The 22,194-nt window shown below is 40.6% G+C and overlaps 1 long non-coding RNA gene across 1 annotated transcript; it reads right to left on the minus strand.

Moving 5' to 3' along the window:
• Nucleotides 1-35: 35 nt before the first annotated feature.
• On the minus strand, nucleotides 36-21,781 carry LOC117515522. Its single transcript, XR_004562180.1, has 3 exons — nucleotides 21,771-21,781; nucleotides 21,054-21,063; nucleotides 36-132 (listed from the first exon to the last, which is right to left on the minus strand). It is a non-coding gene; the product is annotated as an uncharacterized LOC117515522 (long non-coding RNA).
• Nucleotides 21,782-22,194: the final 413 nt, after the last annotated feature.

Genomic DNA, 22,194 nt, shown 5'->3' on the forward strand with positions numbered 1-22,194 from the left:
TACTGTACTTGTGTCTCCACCTCATTTCCAAGTTCTTGGATAGTGACATAATGGTCAACCATGACCAAAGTCCATATTCTGTCAATTACTTGGTCATTTCAGCTTGTGGATGGCCTACCTGAACGTGCTTCACTGTCTGCCCATTTTTGAAGCGGTTATACCACTCTTTTATTTGCGTTATGCTCATGGTATCATCGTCAAAAGCTTACAAAATCTTGTAAATGGTTTCCGCTTGGGTATCACAAAACTTTTAGTAAAATGTGATACAATACCTTTGCTTAAGTCATTCCCTCATGTTACAGCAAATGAGAATCCAACAGGTGCTCAGTACACATGTTCACTCTAAATGGTAAATAGACTGCATTTATATAGCGCTTTTCCATCTGCGTCAGACGCTCAAAGCACTTTTCAAATAATGCCTCACATTCACTCCGATGGGAGGGTGCTCATAGGTCTTGCGAAGTACTGTTAAGGTAGTAAAAAAGTGCAGAAAAAAGATATGTGCCAAATTAAAGTTCATTGTCTGAGGATAAAAAAAAAATGTAAAACAATACATTTTTTGATGAGGGATTCTCAAGAAATTGCATTTTGAAAATTGTGCTTATTTTCACCTAAATAACGTGATTTTGAGGTCTTTGCAAAAGCGCAGTATTGCAAATTTTGGAATCAAGGACCATTTAAAGCATGAAAATTATGATTTTAGGGCTGTGATCAACTGTTTCAAAAGCATTTGGTATCTCCAAAAAGAAATTATCAGCTCTTTCAAAAGCAACTGGTTCTTTTTTTGTGAAGGTGAGATAAATAGTAACTTTAGCTGAACTCAACATGCCTCCAGCAAAAACTCATGATGTCAATAGATCTTTTGTTTGCCTTGTCTGCTTTAAGAAACTTTGAACTTTCCAGTCCTGACAAGAACGTTTGGAGGAGTCACTGAACGTAAAGATTTGCAGGGTTGTCCATGCAGTATTTGCATGATTGCTAGAGCGAATCTTGGTCAAGAAGGCCATAAATTTGGTGGCAAAACCAAGCAAGGGCCTTTTCCTGTTGGAAGGCCACCTTTGCCAGGTCCTAAAAGGTTAGCCACACCTAAGCCAGTCAAAATCTGCAAACGCTGTAGGCAGATGATTGGCAAAGGAATCCAACATCCACAACCTTGTGGTATTTCTGATAGGAGGGAGAATCTGCAAGATGTCATGCTTCAAGAAGGTGCAGAAATGCCTTCTTCTGCTCTCATTAGGCAACAAATTGATGCTGCGCCTAAAGACTCTTCCTCCATTAAGCTTGCCACAAGCAGCTTGCCAACAAATATCCCCATACCTGGTCCGTCCCGAGCTTCAGAGCTCCAGCGTTTGATGACTTTGAACAATATGTCACAGAAGCAAACTGAGCAAACTGCGAAGATGATTCGATCTTGGAAAGGGCGAGATTTCTTTGAACCTGGAGTTATGGACACGCTCAGAGCAGCAGACAAGTCCCTAGAGCAGTATTTCACTTTGGGGACATGTGAAATGGATTCCTCATTAAAGGAAGAGAGGGCTGGAGGCAGAAAGGTCAATAGAACTGTTGTCTATTGTAACAACCTTATTGGTCTTATTGCCCATCTCTGCCAAATTAGAGGTTACCATCCCCTGACCAGATATTTTGTCAAGGTTGGCATTGATGGCGGAGGGTCATTCCTCAAGGTTTGTCTCAACCTTGAGAGACAAGACGATGAGTTGTCCAGCCCAGCTAGCCAAAAGACCAAGTGGTCCTATGCAGCAGGAGCTTGCTCTGAAAAGTTTAAAGACTCAGGGGTCCGTAAGCTCATGATTGATTTTTAATTAGTTGTTAGATGTTTGTTCTTGTTTCTTTTCATATTTCAGAATTAATACCATATATGAAATATTAAAAAAACAACCTGTCTGTGATTGGTACCTTGATGTGGTAGATAGGCTTAAGGAGGTATGTAACTCCTCTGAACTAAATCCAGTCAAAAATGAGAATATTTACACTAAGTTGTCCTTGAAACATCCACTTTCATGTCTTAAATGCTATTTTGGTCCAATATTTACAATACTGTGCCTTTGCGAAAACCTCAAAACCGCATTATTTGGATGAAAATAAGCATAATTTTCAAAATGCAATTTCTTGAGAATCCCTCATCAAAAAATTTATTTTTTTACATTTTTTTAATCCTCAGATTCTGAACTTTAATTTGGTACTAATCTTTTTTTTTTTGCACTTTTTTACTACCTTAACAGTACTTCGCAAGACCTGTGTGCTGTCATACAAGGTGCTCACTACACACCACGAGCAACTAGGGGAAAGACATTGCCCAAAGGCCCTTAGTGATTTTCTAGTCAGGCTGGGATTTGAACTGAGGACCTTCTGGTCTTAAGCCCAATGCCTTAACCACTAGACCATCACCATCAATAGTAAACAACACAAGTGCATAGAACAAATGATGGCTCATTTAAGAGCTTTCAAAGAGTATAATTATGAAGTAGTGTTCAGGGTTGTTGCTGCCTTTTAGTTTTTTGCAAGATAAAAGGAAAGGTTATTGTGAGCAATGATTGGTGAGTTTTGAGGGAAAATCCACCTCTGTGCATGACATCATCATCACAACACTTTAGCAGCTATCTGAAGGGACTGGATAAACTGATAAATGGACATACACACTATGACGCACACTGTACAGATGAGACTGAAACTGTTTGACTCGCTCTCGTAGCCACATGTATAGTTCTTGCTTCATCTTTCCATTTTTAAGAACATATCATCCAAGCCTACTGCAAGGGTTCCCAGTGTCATAGACTGAACAGTCCGCTCCTAAAAATTGGTCCACCTTACTTCACTGCGCATGCATCATTTTGGACCACAGCAGCACGTTTGAGACAGACTGTTTTCACCCAAAGCAATCAAATGGATTAAATGGGATTATTATTCTAAAGTCAGTTTTAATCAGAAACGAGGCCAATTTAAGCAGAAACTGCAAAATTCTGTGACACTTTGAAATGACCGTCATGCAGTGAACGCATCAGCTAGCAAGTCGCTTAGCTGCGGTGCTCTCATCACTTCATCCATAGCAATAATAGTAATAATGATGAATTTTTGTGGAAATGTTTGTTGTACAACAGCTTCAGATATCTGTCGCTGAGATAGATGATGACTGGGGTGCAGTTTGAAGCAGAAACAACGTATTAATCCGTGAACCGTGGCTAATGACACACGCAGTGAAGGCAGAGTGGACCGATTTTTAGGGGGGACCGTTCAGTTGGCAACAACTGTATGCCTTCTCCCCACAGACACAGAATGATGCTATTGCATTTTTTTTTCCTATAAGGATTGATTTCTATGGAGCCTGCCTAGGGACATTGTGGTAAATTTTTTTTTTTTTTTACTTTTTTTCCCTTGCAATACTTGCGTTCCCTCGCAATACTTTTGCACCCTCTCGTACTTTTGCTTCCCTTACTTTTTCTTTCCCTTGCAATACTTTTGCGTGCCCTCGCAATATTATTGCGTTCCCTCGCAATACTTTTGCTTTCCCTTGCAATATTATTGCGTTCCCTCGCAATAACGTTTGAGTCCATATTTCCAGCCTGGTGACACACAGGTTCAGTGAATCAATTGGATGGATTGCACATCATGGATAACCAGAATTTGATTAAGCTGTACTTTAAACTGTGGCTCACATACAACAATATACTGGAGGCTTTGTCTGTGAGACACAATGTGATTACGTGTATGAAGACTCTGAAGCGTATTTTAAAGAAAAACAGTCTGTTTTGGCCAGGGGACGGTAAAAAAAGAAAACATAAACGTTCATAAGGCACACTAACAGGTGTTGCTACTTACTATCACTTTTGTATAAATAAACAATATTTCATACGGAGTCTTACAGCTGTGCATTATGTAGCAACATTCTCCCTCATCTCACGAGATCCCATTCTCTCATGAATCCTGATACTGTCTGCTCTGTGTGTGTGTGTGTGTGTATATGCATTCAGTCTCCCCCCACCTGATTCCACTCACTGTGTGCTCTGATAGGCATGAGCTTTAATATGATATTAGGTTATTGCACGGGAATGCAAAAACTATTACGGGGGAACGCAAAAGTATTGTGAGGGAACGCAATAATCTGAGCCAAAAAATATTAATCACTGTGTCCCTAGGCGGGCTCCGTAGATTTCCAAGAAGAGAACTGTTGCTGACTTGGTGAAAACAAAACAAAACAAAAAACAAAATGGTAGTGGCTTGATTACAATCGATAGCCAAGGCAAACAATGCCATTTTCTAAAATTCTGCCCAACCAAATTATGAACAGTCCAAAAACAGAACAATACCCTTCATGTAAATGTCAATCTATTTACAGTACTAGTGGCACAAGCTAATCGGATAACATAGCTCAGTATCCACAGTGACAACGCAATATAGCTCATCTGCTTAGCATGTAGCTGCCTTAGAAATAAGTATGTTCAATTCTTTTGTGAGCACATTACAGGTTCTGCTGGAAGCACTGCAGGAAAAGGATTCAGCTATACATATCACATACCACAAGACTTGGCCTATAATGTGCTGGGTTTGATTCCTCAGCTAGAACACCAGTATTTAATGCTGCCTTCAGAACCCTTGGAGGTTCGGAGAGTCCAACCTGTAGCTCAGGGCAAAACACCTTGAACACTATGTCAGGCTGGAATAGTATCTTGGAAACCCATGAGGAAATTGAGCAAGCCAAGAAACCCGGGTTAACATCACACACGCCTTTGCAATCAACATTTGATGAATATTGAAAATGTATCTTTAAATTATTTTTAAGAAGACATTACTGCTATATGTAATATATTCACATTCTATGTAGAATTAATTAAGCACCACACATCAGCAAAAATGAGTTTGACAATTTCATTTAGCCCAAAAGATAACATTAGGCAAGCTGTACTGTGGTATATGCTCCATATTTGTCTTGGAGTTAATCTCATGAATGCACTTTGCCTGATGTAAAGTGTTTTATGCTGGGTCTGTCTGAATGTCTGAGGGCTCTGAAAGCAGCATTAAGTCTCTTATTTCTTGTCTCAATGCACTGTCCATTGAAGGAAAAGGACTTAAACTTATATTTGTAAAAGGTGCTACTGTGCTTATGAGCTAAGATTGGGTTGCTGCACCATTAGTGATGCTATTAAACCTGGCATTTACAGACTTATATATTTACACGAGCTTGGCCACTTTTACGACACAGTAGCTGCAGCAAGCTTTCACTCCCTCTTCATTCAATAGATCATATAAATTTAATTTGAATTCTAAGTACATAATGTAACCACAGCATTAATGACCTTAAGAACATTTTGTATAATTATATTTGGGCTGAAGGTAAGAATGTAAGCATTAACATGCATGCAATGAATTTGTTATTCAGTATATCAAATACTTAAAGATGACATATTTTACACTTGTCATTAAGCAAATCTTTGTACCAACAGCCCTAATTGATATAGGCTTTGTTTGAACAAAAGCCATGCATACACCTTTTCTCACATAACTGGAATTTATAAAGTAAGAAAATGTGTTGAGCATGTATGTACCTTATTCATATTTCAGACCAGGGGTGGTGGCAAGTGATTAGTGCATTGGGTTTCAGTGTGCAACGTTCGCGGTTCAAACCCCTCCCCTGCCACATTTCTCCATGTAACGTGGAGTTGCATCAGGAAGGGCATCCAGTGTAAAATGCGTGTCAATTCAACATGCAAATCCACCTCGGATTTGCTGTGGGGACCCCAAGTGCAAACAAGGGAGCAGCTGAAAAGTACATGTTTTTCTTAGCAAGTAAAATGTGATGTGGTGGAAACAATAAAATACATGAGACAGAATTTAACTTAAATTTGGAGTTTGAGTTTTAGATGATAAAGAAGGGGACTCAACACACAGCCCTGTGGGACACCGATGGAGGATGATGAGCATTTGTCACGTCTGAAAGTCTACGGGTGATTGAGGAGGACGTTAAATTATTTAAGATGAAAGTAGCGTGTGGACACGGATACTTTGGATGGATAGTTTACACTTTTCTCCTTTGCTGACTGAGTCATATTGCCGCTTCTGTTACCACAGTGTTTACTTTTAGTCACCCGCTCCCACCCACAGCAAAGTTCTGACCAGCCGATCCCGCAAGATTTGCATTGGGTCCTGCAGGACCCAATCCCAGGTAGGTCTTCAGTCTCTGCGAATGTTCAAAGCATTAAAAAATGACAGGTGAGCCAATGCGAGCACATGCCCAATTCATCCACTGCACCATACGTTTGTGAGTGATCATAACATTGCTGCAGGGTTGAAAAGGTTACCACAAGCTTAGAATCCAAGACAGTAGAAGGTGAGCACCTAAACAAGGTCTTGATGATTTGTGGAAACCCAAATTGGGCCAAGATAGCAACTTGACCCAACAAAGCAAGAAGAGAAGGATCAGTTCAGGACAAGAGAACACAGAGACGATAAAAGAACTAATAGAATGGCTGAATTTAAATAAATCACTTCCAGTTGGCAGAAAAAGCCAAATAATAATGTGACTTGCTTTTTATGTGTAAAATAAAAATTCAGTTTCATATTGTGTGATATTGTGCTCTTGAAAACAATAAAGAAATACATTAAAAAGAGCACAAGCATTTTCATACTGAATTAGACATCTGATATATCCACAGAATGAAACTCAAGCTATGATGATTGTCATTTTTGGGCTGGATCAGCATTATTTTACCACAAAACATTGGTGATACTTGAATTATTTATGGCAAAAATCTTTGATTTTTACTTCAAACCGTATCTGACAGTGACTACAATATGTGTCTACAACTTGAATACAGAAGGCGTAGTCCTTCAGTGTCCATGTTGAAAATAAGGTTTGACTGCACTCTCAGTGTTATGTGTCGGACGCAGCCCGGAGAACCGACCAGCGTTTGAAGGACCCAGTATGAAATAAGCAGAGCACGGTACAAAGGATAACTAAATTTAATTACATAACAGTGATGTGGAAAATATAACAAAAGAGTGCGCGGTCTGGCGTGGTGGTGAAACGGTGTGCTCCCAGCAGCACTAACAGTCCGGAGCCAGAAACTCTTCGGACCCAAGGACCCCGCCAACACCCCCGTGGGGCCGCGACAAACCGAGTCTGTGAAAGAAGAAATCATCATGTGAGTCCACACTCCACACACAGAGAGACCGCTCAAAGGTGTTCACAAACAGCAAACACTTCCTGGCTTAATTACTAATCAGCTTCCCACCCTGCAGGCATGGAACACCCTGTTCACAAACTCAACTGCAATGGAAGCTGATTAAACGACTAACATAACAGCTCAATACAATAAGGTGTGAGGGACACCACATTTACTGACTGATAAATGTTAGTCACAAAACCTAACGTACCTCAGGAAGTGTGCTGACGAGCGTGAGACCTCACCCCCTCCTCTTTCACAGACCATGCATCAAACCTGGACGTTCTCTGCATCCACTGATGATGAGATGGCTCTCGAGACGACGATCTCACCCGTCTGGTCACAAGGTCGAGTCTCTGGCAAATACACACTGTGTACTCCAGACTTAAATGCCACCATGCTCCAATCCGTGTAGATGCACCACAGCTGTGAGTCCTGACGAGCTGCACTTGATCAGCCTCAGGTGATCAGGGTGAGGTCCTGATAATTCAGCCACACAGCCACTCAGTCCTAAATGCGTACCACCTGGAAGGAAAACAAAAGACAGCACAGAAGACAGAAACAAAAGGCAGCCAGGCCCCCCAGCCACAACACTCAGTAGACTGACAGAATGATTTTATTACATTTGGTCAGACATAGGCTTTCCAAGTTTATCACACAGCAGATCAGACAGTAACTGCAAAACAAATGCACAAACACACCTGGTGACAAAGATGCTTTCAATGTGATTTGCACTTTAAAGGCTTTATGCTTCCATGTGATTTTGAGCATATAACAGCTTAGTTGTCTCTTACTATGTTCCCATTTCCTATCAACAGCCAGAAAATAAACAGCAAATCTGTCCATTACTGTCAGAATAAAATAGAGTCCATATTGCTTCCATATTGTGAAGAGGGAATTACTCAAAAGGAAGTTATTTTTACTTCCACCAGCAATTCATGCTCCCCATTGTCGTTGGAAAGGTTAGTCTGGCCTGAATACCATTCAAACTAGGAGCCAAGCCAAATAAAGCAGCAGAACCAAAACAATTTAACATCATTTTTACTTCTTGCATTTTTCTCCCTTATCTGTTTATTGCTTGGTTTGCTGTATTACTGAAAAGCAACTAAACCATGTGTTTGTGGAAGGGAGAGGTTTGACAATGAATACAAACTATTAAATTTAATAACTACCACTGATGGAGGTATTTCATTTTCCATCCATCCACTTTCTATACCTGCTTACTCTAATTAAGGGTCACGGGGGTCTTGAGCTTATCCCAGCACTCATAGGGCCTAGTTCAAAAATAATGAAGCCTAACTGCTGATTTGCATTGCCTTTGTCATGAACAAGCCATTATTTTATTTAGCACCATCCAGATTATCTGTGAGTTGCCTATAGTCTCTTTGACAGGTACTGAAAATTTCATGGAAAAATTCCGCACGGTTCCAGAGATATCCATGAAATTTACCCCAAAAATAGCACTTTTTTTCATTAATTTTGTGTGACATAGATATTTATCATTTAAAGTTGAATGTTAAAGAAATAATCTTGTATTTTGTTAGTTTGTTTGTGCTTCATACTAACACACAGTAATACATTTTTGTAAAGGTAGAAATATCATTTCCTAGAAAAAAATATGTTTCTAAAGCAAGGTAAAACTGCAAGCGTAACACTGAGAATAAGTCCTTGATTTATTTGTGTCAAAACCTTAGCTATATCTCCTACTCTGCTTCAATAGAATAATTATATTACTTGTTCAATAATACCAGGAACTAATGGACAGAATTTCTTTGTTTCAGGCTTCTGCAGACTAAAGAAGATACCTCCAACTGTTGTCATAAGCATTACGCTCTAGCACATTATGCACTGATCATTTCTAGCAATGACTGAACCGAGACCAATAGAAATATTGAAACTTGGATATAACCATACCTAAAATGATAACATTTCACAAAAAAAGACCACTTTTAAATTTTGATGGTTATGTCACACTTTGGCTTCATTCTTTTTGAACTAGGCCATAGGTGTGAGAGGTAGGGTACACCCTGGACAGGATGCCAGTCTATCACAGGGCCAGATATAGCCAGATAAACACATTCACACCCTCACTCACACCTACGATCAATTTAAAGTTTCCTATTCACCTAACCTGCATGTTTTTGGAAGTGGGAGGAAGCCGGAGCACAGAAAAGCCAAGGCGGGAAGCTATCCCATGACCTTCTTCTTGTGATGTAGCAGTGCTAACCACTAAGCCGCCCAGCGATGAAGCATTTCAGGTGTTATTTTGTCCCATTCTTCCTGAAAACATGTCTTAAGGAGTGCAACACTATGTGGTTGTTGCATTTGTCATTTTGAAATTCTCCATGCATTCTCTTTTGGGGACAGGTCAGGACTGCAGGCAGGCAAGTCCATTACCCATATCTCCCACTTCCACATCCATACCTTTGTAATGTGTGCAGAATATGGCTATGCATTGTCTTGTTGAAATTTGAACGGACATCCCTGAAAAACATGTCATCTTCAAGGCAGCATATGTTGCTCTAAAATCTAATTGTACTTTTCTGCATTAATGCTGCCATCACAGAAGTGTAAATTACCTGTGCCAAGGGCATTGACACAACCCCATACCATGACAGACTGTGGCTTTTGAAGTTCTTGATGATAACATTCTAGATCCAAGGTGCCCAATTTGGTGCATGTGGGCCAAGGGTGACCCACTGTCCCTTTGATTTGGTCCATCATGTTGCTCAGAATGATGTTTAGAACCAAACAGGTATTTATACTTCTGCCCCCAAAGGGAGGCAATTCTATATCCAAGCACAGCTTTATATACAGAAACTGTGGGCACTTTGGAGTTTCTGTGATGGTCAACCCTTTTTTGAAGGAACATTGCCAATGAGTGGGCTCAGAAAAAAAAAAATGCTTCATGAGGCCTGTTTTGCCATCACTAAGTCACTGATGAATGTTATGCAAGGTCTGTCTGGAAGCATTTTTTATGTGTAACTTAAATGTTGTAAACATACTATCCAATACTGATTTATTCATAATTAATAAAGTTCTATCTAATCTAATCTTATTACTGTTGTTGTTGTCAGTTCGGCTGCTCCTGTTGTTCGGGGTCACCACACCAGATACAGCCAGATCCACACTGGTGTTTGGCACAAGTTTTATGCCGGACGCCCTTCCTGATGCAACTCCAGTTTCACCTGGAGATACACACACAGCCCCTGGTGTTCTGAAGAGGTCTCCCATCCAAGTACTACCCAGATGCTGCACTGCTTAGCTTCTGAGATCTGACGTGATCAGACTTACACTGAGCAGACCGGCTGCTTATCTAATCTTATTACTGTGTGTTGTCATTTTTGTAAATTTTTCAAGATTAAGCAAAATTTAAATTTTTCTTTACAAAGGTGAACAATACAGCTGTTTTCAACTTAATTTTCCAAAACACTTTGCAAGCACATTATGTGAGGAAGGTATCTTTCTTTTGAAATATGTTATGTAAAAAGAGGCATATGGATGTTATCTTTGCAGTCTGCAAATGACTAAAATACTGCAAGATGATAGAGGACTTTTTATTATATTGGAATTTAGTTTTAAATTCCAAATGTTAAGTTTGTGCAAAATGTAATATACTTTGATGTAATACTAAAATCTACTTGAGCCTTTGGCCCTCCACCCAGATTCACTTTTGGCATTTCATTTTGACCACCTGATGTGATGGTCCTTTTCCTCTTTGGTCTTGAGGACACAGAGGCCATTTCTTTCAAAAAGATCTGGAATACTGGTTCGTCTGACCACAGTACACATTTCTTCTGTGTGATGGTCCAGCCCAGATGCTTTCAAGCCCAAAGATGTCAATGTTGTTTCTGGGCAAGGTTAACATAAGGCTTTTGCACAGTAAAATTTCAAGTGCCATTCATGAATGTAACTCCATTTTATAGTGCTTGACAAAGGTTTCCCAAAGTAATCTCTTCCCCATCTGCTTATATCAGCGACTGAATTATGGTTAGCACTGATGCATCACAGCAAGAGGTTTGATGGATTACTTCCTGCTCTTTTTGTGTGAAGTTTGCATGTTCTCGTCGTGTCTATGTGGGTTTCTTCCGGGCAATCCAGTTTCTGTCCATAGTCAGAAACAATTCTGTTCCTTTCTCTGCCCCTGACCAAGGCAGCGTCTCTACATCTGGAGTTGGTCACCGGGTGCCGGACTCTGGCTCCCCACTGCTCCTAGTGGTTGGATTGTGTGTAACTATAATTATGATGGGTTAAATGCAGAGGACAAATTTTCTTGTATGTGTGTATACAATGACAAATAAAGGAAATTAGATGAATTATATCATGTATATATTAAGATCACAGGTGTTGAGCTTTGATTTGAGCCTTTGCCCTTTACACAGTGAAATTCCGTGAGATTCCTTGAATCATTTAATGATATTATGCACTGTACAGGGTGGAATATACAAATCCCTTCCCGTCTTTCTTTGAGGAGCATTGTTTTTAAACATTTCAATAATTTCCTCATGCATTTGTTGAAAAAGTGGAGATCGTGTGCACATCTTTGTTCCTCAAAGACTCAGCCTTTCATGGATACTGCTTTTGTACCAAATCATGGCTACAATCACCTGCTGGCATCACCTGTTTGAGATAAGATTATTTATTAATTTGTTTTATTTGTTTGACCTTATTACTGACCCTAAATTGCACCGTCCCAAGTTTTTTTTAAGAATGTGCTGCAGACATCAATGTATATTAATAATTCTAATCCAATTACATTTGTTATGCGAATCTGATTGGTTAATCGTGTGAGATTTCAGAACATAAAATACTGAGTAGACGGTGGCAAATCATCAGACACAACAGGGTTATTCCCTAAATGAAATGAAGCTGACCACACAAAACATGAAATATTTTGGTTTCATACTGTCTGCAAAGAAACTGAAGAGAAAGTAAATGTAAGAATCACTGTGTTTCACTCCACAAACAAACCAAACCCTCTCTAATGCAGAAAACAGTCACAGTTAGTAAAGTATTGTCCATGATATAATCCACCTGCAGAGGATCCAGTCATAATTTATTCAATCTCTCACCCCCTCCTTCTCTTTCACTTGCTCAATAGAAGCGGTCATGCTAATGTAAGCTATTTAGTCGACCCCCGCAGTCAACACAATACTCCCCTTGGCCACACAGACTCAGCAACCTCAGCTGAGCTGAATATCAATGACATCGGTCGCTTAAGACATAAGAACCGGACCGGGACTGAACTGGTGTCTGAATTACTTTAACATCAGATGAGATTCTGTGTGACCCCAAGTGCAAAAATAAAATCTGAAACATGATGCAGACAATACAAATTTCACAGTACTGCAGTCTTATCTCGAAAGACTTTATTTACTGGCAAGCAAAAACGAAGTGATCATCTGATCCCACTCCAAACAAACCAACAACACAGAACAACAGATATTTTACTGCAGTAAGTACAGATACACAAATCCACGTACAAATTCAGGCATATGCCTTGTATTTAAGAGCAAGGGAAAAAATGTAAGAATGAAGTCAAGGCTTACAGATCATAACTGTGCATCGTCACATATCCAGTCCTTTCTTAGAAGCCATCTCAAAAAGATTTATGATGTTGTGAGTAAGTGTACAATCTACTGTACAAACAGAAAAAATGTTGGGACTACACAATCTACACAGAGGAAGGAGGCCCAAATTAACACCCAGAAATGAACAGATTTTTGTTCTCAAGGTCCACCAGAACCTCAAAAATACAACTGAGAAACTGACAAAAGAGCTGCAGAATCAGGTAGAAATGTGACATCGTCCACGTTTCACAGATCACTCCAACACAGAACACTCAACATGAATAACACCACTGTGAACAAAGAGCAAAGATATGATTCTAAAATTGACAAAAAGGTTTGCATGCCTTGTGATCATTTATTAATTTATTTTGGCAGTGTTGCTGTTTTCACATGGATCATCTTAATAGCAAAAGTTGTTTGCTTGGTTTGTATTACTTTAAAAGTATAGGGCCACTAAGTGTTTTAACATTTAAGGCATAAAAATAATTTTATTTGGCACCACTATAATTTTATTTATTAGCCTTTAAATAGGGGATTCATAATAAGACATTACCAAAACAATCAAAATTTGCTTTGTCTCGAAAAAAATTCATAAAAGGTTCCCCTGAAGCGTAAATTATCAAAAGAACAGACGACCTTGACCTACTTACGGCAGCAACGGTTGAGACCAATAGAGTCTATGACGGTGACATCATAGATCATGTGGGGGGCTTGCCCAGACTTGCAAGGGGGATTCTGGGAAGGACACGGTCACAGTCAATCAGAGTCGAGAGGCACCATGACATCACTGGCTGGTGTCTCTTTGGCTCCAATGCTCTGAAACCATTGTGTTTCTGTGTTAATCTATCGATAGATAGAACTTTATGGATCCCTTGGGCAAGGTCCCTCAGGGAAATGAACGTTAATCATATATTATGTAAAGTTAGCAAGAAATAAACACTTCTAAATCTAAAACCGCTGTTTTCATAACCTGATAACATCTCTGGAGTGATTTAGAATACATCTCACAGACGTCAGCATGCACGTTACGTGCACGTGCGTGACCCATGGTCAAAGGTAACTTCGGTCTTTTCAAAATCTCATGCATGTGCACATGTATGCTCTCCTGTCGATGCCTTTAAACAGTAAATAAAATATTCCTTGTGGAATTCCCTCTAGATAGATATGTTCTCTTCATTAAAAAGAGCTGTAATTTTACAAGATGCTTCAAAAATAAACCACATTATAATGCTTTGATTTCAGTAGAAACTAAATTTTGTCAGTTTAGTGAAGTTTGGGTGGCCCTATAGCTTTAATGTTCTTCTTTACAATAACAATATGTGCTTTTGAATTGCTCCCTGGAGCAAATAAAGTTTCTTGAATTGAATGGTGTCAGCCATCATGTCAGCCTTCAATCGCTGTTCAGTATTTTTTATATCATCCTGAATATTGTTCTACAAATTTCCTTGAAATATCGTATATAATTTTGAGGCCACCTCTAATGTGCATATGGTGAAAATTGCGTAGGAAAGATTTTAATCAAGGTATACGTAAACTTGTGGCCACAACAGTACCACAACTGTACTGTACATTATTATCACTTACCGAGGCGTTCTTGGGCCGGTAGCATAGATTTACATTTACGCTACCTGTCCAGACCTGCCTGCAGTAACGGGCGGGAATCCCAAAACCCGCCGCTGTGCATAAAGTGATGATGTCATAGCATGCGCAACCCAAGAACTGTCCGCAGACAATAACATGAAAAGGCAAGAAGTGTGTGTTGGTCCCAATATGGATATTCTGGACGATTTTATCATGGATAGTCCGACAATGAACAGCAGCCAAAGCAGCCAGCTTGATGAGGACGCCCTGATGAATTTGGAGAGCAGCGCGGTACCAGCCAACAGGACAAAAGTTAAAGTGAGCCAATTTTATGTATGCGTTTGCTGGGTGTAGTGTGTTTTGAAATGACATTAAATATTGTTAATGTGATTCTACGTGTTGTGTATCTCAGTACGTGATATAATACAATAATATCTAGTTGTCATGCGGGATGCATTTTCAGAGTCCCTCCATCCATGCCTAGTCACCCAAAATGACAGATATTTGCCCTCGTCTCACTCGGGCAAATATCGGTCATTTTGGGTGACTGGGCATAGACATCAGGCCTCTGAAAATGCATACCGCCCCTCCAAAAGCATGTTATTGTATTATTGATGATTCATGGATAAGAACATAATTTCTGTTGCAGCCAATTAACAGTTAATCCACTGCAGAGGTTGGTTTTGATTCAATACAACCCTTTCACTTACAGCACAAAATGTCACCATTTCCATTCACAAAAAAACTGGAGAGCTTATCACAGTATGGGCACCATGGTTTATTAGCTGTGTTGCCTCACAGTCAAATGGTCCTGGGATCGCTTCCCGCCTGGTCCTTTCTATGTGGAGTTTGTATGTTCTCCCCGGGTTTGCGTGGGTTCCCTCCAGATGCTCCGGCTTCCTCCCACTTCCGAAGACGTGTAGGTTAGGTGAATTGTAAACTTTAAATTAACCATAGGTGTGAATGTGTTTGTCTGTCTATATGTGGCCATATGCATTAACAAACCCTTATGGGTTGCAATCCGCCCTTGATCCGGCTCGATGAAATAACTCTGGAAAATTTAGACCACTTCTCCTACTTAGGAAATCATCTCTCTGCCAGCGTCGATCTTGACACCGAAATTCAATGTCGCCTGAAATGTGTCGGCATCGCCTTTGGTTATCTGCGAGTGAGAGCCTTCCAAGATCAAGACACCAGAACTGACACCAAGAAACTGTACCCAAAACTGTACTGGCACCTTTCAACAGCCATGGCAATAAAAAAGGAGTCTGTGTGTTTTGCTGCAAAGCCGACAGACCTTGTACATTGCACATGTGAGGAATTGTCACATTTGAAAAACTGTGTAGTGCAGGCAAAGGTCAGAAGAGAAATGCTCTCAATAAAGAAAGCCTTTTCCCCAGAGCTGTAGCCTCCATCACCCCACCCTGTCCACTCCCACAAACACAGACATTCAGTAACAGATATCAACATGTGTAATAAATAATACAGTCTGTTTACATATCTAAAATGACCTCACTAAGCATTAAGCACCTTAATAACTTATTAAGCACCTTTTTTGTATTTTAAGAAGTTCTTGCTGTCCTGTGAAGCTGTTCGTTGTTTTTAAAGCTGTTTTGTTGTATTTTGTGCATCGCTGTTTGGAAAGTGCCATCAGATTTTCACTGCAGAAATGCAATGACAATAAGCATCTATTCTATTCTATGTGCATCAACTCCCAAGTGTAATTCTTTCAGTTTATTTACACAGCACCTCATCACAAAACAAGTCATTGCAAGGTGCTATACTAGACTTTATTCAACCCCATGAGCAAGCACTTTGGAGATAGTCACTCGAAAAAAAAAACCTACCCCAGTATTTTTTAATTATAGGAAGAACTCTCAAGCTGACCAACCTCAGTGGGGCATCCATCTGCTATGGCCTTAGAAACAGAATAGGGCAAAACCACATTAGTACCACAACAAGCAGTTACTGAAATGTTGCCATTAAAAAACCACATACAATAGCGTTCACAATTATGGATGATTGAAAAGACAAGCAGAAGATGACTCCAAGTGAAAGAGACTCAATGTGAAAGAGACTTCAACAGCAAGTGACGGTATAGAAGACAGGATAGTCATTATAATAGGAGCTTCTCTGGTTCTCACCAAACCCTGATGCATTGACACATGCCCAAACTCCCCTCCTCCCCCATTATGCCACCATATCCCATCATTTCTTGGCACATGCTCCAATGGTTCATCGTATTTGATGAAATTCAGTCCATTAAGTTATACTTGTGACAAACATGAGTGACAGCATAACCTACATAGTGACTACAACAAAAATGTGAAAATTGTGCATTCAATATACATTTGGTGTAGAAACAAAAAAGAGCACACAAAACAAAGATGAACCAAAGTCGAGTCTTCCCCATAACATCGCTTTATTGGATTAGTGGGAGTGAAGCCAACATTAGGCCTCACATTAGGTTACAAAGGGAATGATTAAATGTTATAATAAAATAAGCCACAGATATCCATCTTAATTGCATCGTTACTGAGAAGAGGAGGAGGTAGTCAGTTATGAGTACACCGCCTTACGAGAAATGTAGTGAAACGAGGTCAGGGAGCGTGCTCGAACTTTGCTCAGTGCTTACCTTGCTGTGGACAGCTATCACGCCAGTGGCTATGGGGTGGGATGAGCTACTTAAAAGCCTTTCTCTCATCCCGTCCAACAAGCCGGCACTGCCAAGTGTCCTAAATACTCCCCTCCATTGTTTGCCTCAGAAATGAGCAGCGCTGCTGGGTTAGAGCACAATTTCCAAGGTGCAAAGAGGAGGCCGAGAAAAGAAAAAGCTAATTCCCTGAGCACAGCAGAGAACTGCAAATGGGACACTGCTGGAGAAACTCCCTGCAGTGAGCGCGCTTACATAGGTCTTCTGCACTCGTAGTGTCCGAACTGCATGTGTGTCATGTTTTAAACCGCATCGTCCCTCCAACACATGCAGAAACAGCACAAAATACAAAAAGTGAACATGCATTCAACCTCATCCTCGTTCCGCGATACCCTGCATCATTAAGCCTGGAAATGAGCCAGGGACAAAATCAGCACCAGCATAATCATCAGTCTAAAGATGACATGGTTAAAAAGTGTAAAAAGACAAAACAATAAGGCTTTTGCAATAACAAAATGTTCATGTTGATATAATGATCACAGTTGTAAGCTGGTTCCATACTGTTTTCTTTGATCATCCTGATTTCAGTTATGCCCATTTCCTATTAATCTTGGTTGAAAAAGCCAACAGAAATCAAGCTCCTGTTTGAAGTTATTTTTCTATTCAACTTTAATGCATATTAACGGCAAAGTTGTGTGACACAAACGCAAACAAAAATAGCACCTTGGAACCAAAATAAAGGTTTGGAACCCATTAACACTTAATGGAAGTCCTCATAACTGACCTACTGTAATACAGCACAAACATTAAAAGTAATTAGACATTTTTTATTACATCAGTAGTAAAATAGGACAACATCATTAGCCGCACCGCAAAGCAGATAGAGGCTGCTGTAATGGCCATGTCTGCCTGTTGGTTTTCTTGGATTTTTTGTTCAATTATCATGCATTTTTGGTTTCTCTGGGTTTGGTTAATTGATGTTTTATTTCGGCAGCTGTTCCATTTTCAATCAGGTTCCCTCGTCTTTCGGTTCTGTTAGTCAGTTCTGTTAGTCCCCTCTCCGCTGGGGACCCTAGTGGGTTGCCCAGCCTCTTCTCTTACACTGCCCTGGACCCTGAGGGGATGCCCATCCCCTGCGCTAACTCTGCTGTGGATCCTGATGGATTGCACAGTTGGCCTTTTTGAAGAATTTTGTCCCTTGAATGGCTGTACTGCTGCCCAGTCTTCACTCTTGCCTGTTTGGGGGGGCCCTGTAACCTCATTCTGGTCCTCCAGTTGTGTAGGCCTTACACAGGACTGGACTTCAGACCTGGTATTTGCCGGTAGTATAACAAAAGCTTTATGGTGATGGAAGAATACATCATTTTAAGCCCAACACACCCATAGGAGTGCAACTGTAACTGTTATTTAGGAGGATGTGGATGCTGCACATGAAAATGACAACTACATTGGGTGGAAATTATTACACTTGTGTTGGACTTTGTGCCAGGTATAAGAAAGAGCGCATTATCTCTGCGTAACACATTCTTTGATTCATTCAATCTTCATTTCCATATGAGCAGCATGCTACTGACCTGCAGGAGTCAACCTGAAGACCAGGAGATTGAGGAGCAGCACGAGGTGCAACATGATGTAGATGTCAGAAGCACCTGGTGGGGTGATGGCTATAAGCTCAGCTGGTGAAACATCAGCAAGACTGATTGGTTTTCCTTAAGTGGCAAAAGAACACATGCAAACAGAGAAATGGCACAAGACCGTCACAAGATAGAAAATATACAGTACATACATTAGCTTATAGCACAGATCTCAAAGATGCACTAAACTGTGTGCAGCCATTCACATACAGTTATGAACCACAGTAACACTATCTGTCAGATGAGCTGTGCAAAAAGGGGCCGTTGACATGATCAACCATAAACTGTGTGGACTACATACTGTAATTGAAACATAATTTGAAAATGAAACAGAAAAGTGAAAACCTTTTCTTCAAAACATGCAGTCATTTACATCTCCAAAGTGAAGACAGAATACGTCATCAGACATACTGTAGACATCACGTATCAGCCTTACTATATGTGTAATGTGGGTTTGAGCCAACACCATAGAAACAAACCTCACACACGATGAGCCGCCATCTGAGCCACGATGTTGATGCCTATTTGACATTTGGAAAGCTGTCAGAACGTATTGACAGACTCTTTTCCCACCTATGGTGCATCTGGAAAGTATTCACAGCGCTTTACTTTTTCCACATTTTGTTATGTTACAGCCTTATTCCAAAATGGATTAAATTAATTTTTCCCCTCAAAATTCTGCACATAATAGCCCATAATGACAATGTCAAAAAAGTGTGTTGAGATTTTTGCATATTTATTAAAAACTAAGAAATTATATGTACAAACAGAATTTACAGAAGCTCAAAATTGAGCTCAGGTGTATCCTGTTTCCACTGATCAACCTTGAGATGTTTGTACAGCATTCCTCTGTGGAGAGAAGAGAACCTTCCAAAAGGACAACCATCTCTGCAGCAATCTACCAATCAGGCCTGTATGGTAGAGTGGCCAGATGGAAGTCACTCCTTAGTAAAAGGCACATGGCAGCCCACCTGGAGTTTGCCAAAAGGCACCTGAAGGACTCTCAGACCATGAGAAACGAAATTCTCTGGTCTGATGAGACAAAGATTGAAATCTTTGGCGTAAATGCCAGGCATCATGTTTGGAGAAACCCAGGCACCATCCCTACAGTGAAGCATGGTGGTGGCAGCATCATGCTGTGGGATGTTTTTCAGCAGCAGGAACTGGAGGACTAGTCAGGATTGAAGGAAAGATAAATGCAGCAATGTACAGAGACATCTTGGATGAAAACCTGCTCCAGAGCTCACTTGACCTCGGACTGGGGCGACGGTTCATCTTTCAGCAGGACAGTGACTCTAAGCACACAGCCAAGATATCAAAGGAGTGGCTTCAGGATAACTCTGTGAATGTCCCTGAGTGGACCAGCCAGAGCCCAGACCTGAATCCAACTGAACATCTCTGAGATCTGAAAATCGCTGTGCACAGATGCTCCCCATCCAACCTAATGGAGCTTGAGATGTGCTGCAAAGAGGAATGGGCAAAACTACCCAACGATAGGTGGAACAAGGTTGTGGCATCATATTTAGAAGACTTTAGACTGTAATTGCTGTCAAAGGTGCCTCAACAAAGTATTGAGCAAAGGGTTTGAATACAACCCAATTCCAATGAAGTTGGGACGTTGTGTAAAATGTAAATAAAAACCGAATACAATGATTTGGGAAAGGTGATGTAACACAGTGGTAAACATACCACTGTCCCTACTTTTTTGAAACATGTTGCAGGCATCCATTTCAAAATTAGCAATTATTTTCACAAAAACAATAAAGTTTATCAGTTTGAACATTAAATATCTTGTCTTTGTCTTGGTGTATTCAATTGAATATAGGTTGAGGAGGGTTTGCAAATCATTGTATTCTGTTTTTAATTTACATTTTACACAATGTCCCAACTTCATTGGAATTGGGGTTGTACTTTTGTACATGTGATTTCATAAGGTATTTTTAATTAATTTGCAAAAAAAAAAGAAAAAAAAAGAAAAGAAAATTCATGTCATTATGGGGTGTCGTGAGTAGAATTTTAAGGGGAAAAATGTATTTACTCCATTTTAGAATAAGGCTGTAAGATCACAAAATGTGGAAAACGTAAAGCACTGTGAATGTGTTCCAGATGCACTGTACTATTCCCAACTCATTAACACTAAACCAGGACCACCAACACAATACCAACACTCAGCCTTACACAATGTTAAAGGCAACAACTGTGACAGACGATGTGCACTGAGAGCACAGACACAGATAAAGAACATACTGCACAGTACTTACAGTTATATTTGTAAAACCAAATACATACACTCAACAAAAACATAAATGCAACACTTTTGGTTTTGCTCCCATTTTGTATGAGATGAACTCAAAGATCTAAATCTTTTTCCACATACACAATATCACCATTTCCCTCAAATATTGTTCACAAACCAGTCTAAATCTGTGATAGTGAGCACTTCTCCTTTGCTGAGATAATCCATCCCACCTCACAGGTGTGCCATATCAAGATGCTGATTAGACACCATGATTAGTGCACAGGTGTGCCTTAGACTGCCCACAATAAAAGGCCACTCTGAAAGGTGCAGTTTTATCACACAGCACAATGCCACAGATGTCGCAAGATTTGAGGGAGCGTGCAATTGGCATGCTGACAGCAGTTCATTTCTCTACCATAAGCTGTCTCCAAAGGCGTTTCAGAGAATTTGGCAGTACATCCAACCAGCCTCACAACCGCAGACCACGTGTAACCACACCAGCCCAGGACCTCCACATCCAGCATGTTCACCTCCAAGATCGTCTGAGACCAGCCACTCGGACAGCTGCTGAAACAATCGGTTTGCATAACCAAAGAATTTCTGTACAAACTGTCAGAAACCGTCTCAGGGAAGCTCATCTGCATGCTCGTCGTCCTCATCGGGGTCTCGACCTGACTCCAGTTCGTCGTCGTAACCGACTTGAGTGGGCAAATGCTCACATTCGCTGGCGTTTGGCACGTTGGAGAGGTGTTCTCTTCACGGATGAATCCCGGTTCACACTGTCCAGGGCAGATGGCAGACAGCATGTGTGGCGTCGTGTGGGTGAGCGGTTTTCTGTTGTCAATGTTGTGGATCAAGTGGCCCATGGTGGCGGTGGGGTTATGGTATGGGCAGGCGTCTGTTATGGATGAAGAACACAGGTGCATTTTATTGATGGCATTTTGAATGCACAGAGATACTGTGACGAGATCCTGAGGCCCATTGTTGTGCCATACATCCAAGAACATCACCTCATGTTGCAGCAGGATAATGCACGGCCCCATGTTGCAAGGATCTGTACACAATTCTTGGAAGCTGAAAATGTCCCAGTTCTTGCATGTCCAGCATACTCACCGGACATGTCACCCATTGAGGATGTTTGGGATGCTCTGGACCGGCGTATACAACAGCGTGTACCAGTTCCTGCCAATATCCAGCAACTTCACACAGCCATTGAAGAGGAGTGGACCAACATTCCACAGGCCACAATTGACAACCTGATCAACTCTATGTGAAGGAGATGTGTTGCACTGCATGAGGCAAATGGTGGTCACCCCAGATACTGACTGGTATCCCCCCCAAT

The sequence above is a fragment of the Thalassophryne amazonica genome, chromosome 8 (assembly GCF_902500255.1).
Source record: "Thalassophryne amazonica chromosome 8, fThaAma1.1, whole genome shotgun sequence".
In the NCBI taxonomy this organism is placed as follows: Eukaryota; Metazoa; Chordata; class Actinopteri; order Batrachoidiformes; family Batrachoididae; genus Thalassophryne; species Thalassophryne amazonica.